This window comes from Cupressus sempervirens, chromosome 3 (genome assembly GCF_028749045.1).
Source record: "Cupressus sempervirens isolate cs-2001-9-10 chromosome 3, ASM2874904v1, whole genome shotgun sequence".
Lineage (NCBI taxonomy): Eukaryota > Viridiplantae > Streptophyta > Pinopsida > Cupressales > Cupressaceae > Cupressus > Cupressus sempervirens.
In genome coordinates, this window is record NC_143120.1 from 712,117,628 (window position 1) to 712,123,627 (window position 6,000).

Sequence of the window (6,000 nt, forward strand, 5' to 3'; positions counted from 1 at the left end):
AAGCCCAACCCTAACTCTAATTGTAACCATAGTTGTACTCCTATCCATTACATTACCCATTACCTTTGCAAGTCTTATAGAAAGGTTAACTATAGTTTGATACATATAATCTAAAACCCTAACCCTAACCCTACTGCTATTTGTAACCTCTATTATTATATTAAACAACTACATGTTTGGTCCTTACTCTAAATATAATCATAACCATAACCCTAACCATAATCTTAAAAACCTACATTTTTGAACCTTACTCTAATTATAATGTTTAACCTAGGTTACCCTGATTATAACCCTAAACACAACCCTTACTCAAACCCTAATTGTAACAAATAACCCTATCCCTAACCCCAACCCCAACCCCACCTTAACCCTAACCCTAACTATAACCATAGTTGTACTCCTATCCATTACATTACCCAATACCTTTTAAGTCTTATAGAAAACTTAACTATAACAATACATATATTATAAAACCCTAACCCTAATTCTAACAAATTTTATAAGGGAATTAAAAAAATTATTTTATTCTAACATAATTCCCCAAAAAGCCCTCATATGACTAAATTTATTTTAACACTAATTTTATAAATATGTTTTGTTAAAAATTATTCGCTGCCTACAAGGAAGAGGACATGTTTCAGCACGATCAAAATCTTTACCAATCGAATAATCGTTTAGCCTCCTCCACATAGAACCCTCACATAAATGTTTCATCCAACAGGGTTTTGAGGCTGAACAGGGGATATGCAGAGTTATCTTGATTGTTGCTCTACCACTTCTCCAAATCCAGAGGAAAAATAAAAAATAAAAGTTGGCTATTGCATTCCATGCAAAATAAAAAACAAACTTTTGACCTTCTCGAACTTCTAAAACATTTATGCCACCAAAAACTAAAAATAAAATTATTTATATAAAATTTTAGATAAGAATTTATCTTTTATTTATTTTATTTTTTAAAGCGAATAAAGGTTTATGGAGGATGGGCCACAACATATTAGAGAACCCTACTTTCAACGTAATCCGTCTTTGAAAGTTCTAATCCAAATGAAAGTTTTCGAATACCGAAAAAACTCTCACTGTTGCAAAACTCTCGTTCCCATTTGAAAATTGAAAAAATTGAAAAAATTCCATGCAATTGTCAGGCGGGCAGAAGCAAAGAAGCTCTCGCCCAATTTGGGAATGCATGGAATGCAATTGTCAGGCGGGCAGAAGCAAAGAATAGCTATAGCAAGAGCTCTACTGAAAAATCCTCGCATTCTTCTGCTGGACGAAGCAACAAGTCAAACGGCAAAGCAGAGTGACCGTGGGCCGTTTGACTTTTGCATGGACTATCGACTCTAGCGTTACAAGTAAAGTCCATGCAAAAGTCAAACGGCAAAGCAGAGTGATCCATGCAAAAGACTTTCCATTTTTCAAACGGCAAAGCAGAGTTTCATTATTTGAAACGCATACGTTTCACCGACATATAATGATTGTGGTTTGAATTAAATGATCCACATTCCACATGTTTGGCCTGCAGAAATGGAATAAATCAATGCCTGTCAAAGTTTCCATTTTATGGAACGGTTACAATGTGGCGGTGCCTGGCAGTCAACGCCAACCAATGCACAATGCCGAGAAAAACGTTATTTCAAAAAATACACAGAGAAAGTGGTTACCAAAAATAAAAGATAGTGGGCTAAAATGCTTAATGCTATTTGGGATGAATTCGCAGTGGTTTTGCCGTCAACGCCAACCAATGCACAATGCCGGGAAAAACGTTATTTCAAAAAATACACAGAGAAAGTGGTTACCAAAAATAAAAGGTAGTGGGCTAAAATGCTTAATGCTATTTGGGATGAATTCAATACTGCCCTTCTGTATAAATATATCACCTTCGAGGTCACGCAAACCGATACGAACATCAGTCAAGACCTACCAAACTGTATTCTGTCAAATGATGGGATCGGCATACGGAGGTGGGAAATCGCGGCCGCGAACTAAATTTCCCGACCGTCACAAGCTGCAACGTGAGGAATTCAGTCCCGGTGCTTCACCCCTATGAGCATCACCTAGATTAGCTTTGCTTGTGGTGAATTTTATTTTTGTTAGATTGTGCTGAATTTTATGAACGTGAGAAGACTTCTGGTGAATTTTAGAACTTTGCAACAAAGTGGTTTGTCCTCTTTTTAAATTGCATCTGTCATTCTATGAGTATGGATCCATTTCAATTACTACCAGAAGACTTAGTCAGGGAATTTGTTCTGAGGATCCCTTATATATTTTACAGTAAGCTCAGGTCTGTATCAACAAAGTGGAAAGCCATTATAGAATGTGGTGAAGTGTACAAAGAAAGAGTCAGATTAGGATCATGTGAAAACCTTGTTTGTTTTCTGGACCAATCTGGTGAGTGTAATAGAATTGCATTCTATGATCCACTCTACAACTCAGTGGCCAAAAGCCCATCTATGCCCACTAAATTTCAGTTCACAGACTATTCTCACTGCTTGTGTGTTGGTAAAAAATTGATTGTTATGGGTCTCAACTATGAAATTAAACCTACAAAGGCTACCATGGTATTTGATTTCATGTCACACACATGGAAAAAGGGAGCAGAGGTTCCCGTTGATACATTTGGACACCAAATTGCTTGTTGTTCATCCCCTCAAGGACTTGTTTACATTGCTGGAGAATGTCAAGAAGCGGCAGTTTATGACGTATCTGAAGATAAATGGGAGCTTCTTCCAAAAATGGAAGAAAAGATAGGTTGGGCAAGAGGTTATTATATTGATGGGATGTTTCATGTTGTGAGTGTTTGGGCAAAGAGTTTTTACAGGACTAATCGATTCAATCCGGTGACTCAACAGTGGGATGTGTTGTATGATTTTGAGTTGCTGAGATATTCTCCATTGTCTTGTGTGGTTGAATCAGGGCGTATATATTCATTTGCAGAGCATAATAAAGTAATGGAATTTGATTGTTCAAGGAAGGTGTGGATAGAAGCACGCCATGTTCCTCCATATCTTAACTGGGTTAGTGCCATTGAATTGGAGAATCATGTATTTGTGACAGGAAGAACAGATGCTTCTCCAAAATTTGAACTCTGTGATGATAATACATGGAGGTGGGTGTTTACAGACAGCTCAATAACCGCACCATGGAGTTACTACAGTTCTCTTGTGATCATTCAAATTTGAATTGTTTTAAAAGTTTTATGTTTACATGGAATTCACTTGTGATCCTTAAATTTGAATTGTTTTTGAAGTTTCGTCTCGTTATGAATTCACTGTGTTCTTTTAACTCATGATTCTCTGGGAATTTTGGTTTTCAAAAATTTGAATTGGAATACTTATTTCTTCCTCTCAATTTTTTTCTAGAATTCGGTATGTTCTCTTGATTGATGTGAGAATGAAATTTTCCATTACTAGACATGGTAAAAATTTTGAAGTGCACGATGTGAAATTCAAAACGGAAAATATGACAACAGGATGGTTTGTGGCCTTCCTTAGCATTGCAATTGCAATAGCCAACTTTTATTTTCTAATTTTCCTCTGGATTTGGAGAAGTGGTAGAGCAACAATCAAGATAACTCTGCATATCCCTTGTTCAACCTCAAAACCCTGTTGGATGAAACATTTATGTGAGGGTTCTATGTGGAGGAGGCTAAACGATTATTCGATTGGTAAAGATTTTGATCGTGCTGAAACATGTCCTCTTCCTTGTAGGCAACAAATAATTTTTAACAAAACATATTTATAAAATTAGTGTTAAAATAAATTTAGTCATATGAGGGCTTTTTGGGGAATTATGTTAGAATAAAATAATTTTTTTAATTCCCTTATAAAATTTGTTAGAATTAGGGTTAGGGTTTTATAATATATGCATTGTTATAGTTAAGTTTTCTATAAGACTTAAAAGGTAATGGGTAATGTAATGGATAGGAGTACAACTATGGTTATAGTTAGGGTTAGGGTTAACGTGGGGTTGGGGTTGGGGTTAGGGATAGGGTTATTTGTTACAATTAGGGTTTGAGTAAGGGTTGTGTTTAGGGTTATAATCAGGGTAACCTGGGTTAAACATTATAATTAGAGTAAGGTTCAAACATGTAGATTTTTAAGATTATGGTTAGGGTTATGGTTACGATTATATTTAGAGTAAGGAACAAACATGTAGTTGTTCAATATAATAATAGAGGTTACAAATAGCAGTAGGGTTAGGGTTAGGGTTTTAGATTATATGTATCAAACTATAGTTAACCTTTCTATAAGACTTGCAAAGGTAATGGGTAATGTAATGGATAGGAGTACAACTATGGTTACAATTAGAGTTAGGGTTGGGCTTACGGTTAGGGTTAGAGTTAAGGTTAGGCTTAGATTTTAATATGTGATTACAATTAGGGTTAGGGTTAGGGTTTTAGATGATATGCATTGTTATAGTTAAGCTTTCTATAAGACTTGCAAAGGTAATGGGCAATGTAATGGGTAGGAGTATAACTATGGTTACAATTAGAGTTATGGTTTGGGTTTGGGTTAGGCTTAGGATAAGGGTTTTGTTTATGTTTAGGATTAGGGTTAAGTTAGAGTTATGATTAGGGTTTAAGGAACTGTTAGGATTAGGATTAGAGTTAGGGTTAGGGTTAGGACCTATACTACCGAGTAACTTACGATTAGATTTAAGGCTTAGGAAACATCATTAGGGAAAGGGTTACATTTAGAAGTTGGTTTAGGGTTATAATTATAACTATGATTAGGATTAGGGTTAGGGTTAGGGTTATAATTATAATAAGGGTCAAACATGTAAATTTTTATGATTATAATCAGGATTATAGATGGCAAAAGGGTTAGGGTTAGGGTTATAGACTATATATATTTTAATAGTATAAGAGAGACTCCCTACTCTCTCTCTCTCTCTCAAATTCCTAATCTCTCTCTAGATACGCCCCTTAATATCTCTCTATCCCTCTTCACTCTCTAGATACACCCCCTAATCTACATGTCTCTCTTCCTTCTCTCTAGTCACACCTCCTCATATATATCTCCTAATCTCTAGATACACTCCCAATCCCTCTCTCCCTTCTTTATCTCTAAATGCACCCCCTAATATCTCTCTCTCTCTCTCTTTATCTCCCCCCAATCTCTCTCTCTCTCTCTCTCTCTCTCTCTCTCTCTCTCTCTCTCTCTCTCTCTCTAATATAATATTATTAATATTCTCCCCCCCCCCCCCCGCTCTCTCCCTCCTTCCCTCTAATATAATATTATTTATATTCAGTAGTATTGTTATAGATAGGGTTAAGGTTAAGTATATAATTTACTAAATAATTTGTACAATTACATATATAGATCGGGTTAAGAGTTAGGATCTAAGGTTTGAAATTTCATTTATATGGCACGTAGTGTTATTGTTAGGGTTAATAGGTGGTTAAGTGTTACACTAGAATAAGGGACATGGTTAAGGGAAGTATGAGATTTCTATGTAGTGTAGGAGTGTTTGAAGTAGAATTATGCTCATATTGGTATAAGTTATAAACGTGACTTGAATACCAATTTTTTTTAAAAATCTATCTTGTTCATGAAAGGGAAATTATAAGTCCCAACACAACTATTTAGATGATGTCGAAGTGTGAAAGAAATGATAAGAATAAATTGTATGGAAATCATTTCTCCATAATGATGTGACAGCATCATATATCAAGTTGAATGTTAAAAATTATAATGCAAGTTTTAAATTACAATGACTAAGAATTGTATTCAATAAATTTGCCTATCAAGAAAGATATGAATGCAAAATTACAACTTTCTATCAATGTTAGTGAAATAAGGGTTACATTTAGAATAAATACATTTCTTAGAAGTAGAATATGAGATTTATATACTAAATTTAGAATGTGACATATATATGTGAGATGTCCATTTTAATTAGCATATTTAGTAGGCACATCCATTGAATCTTATATCTATATAAACAAATTATTTTTCTCTTGTCCTCTTCTTCATGAAAGTTGACTAATGTGATAGAAGGATT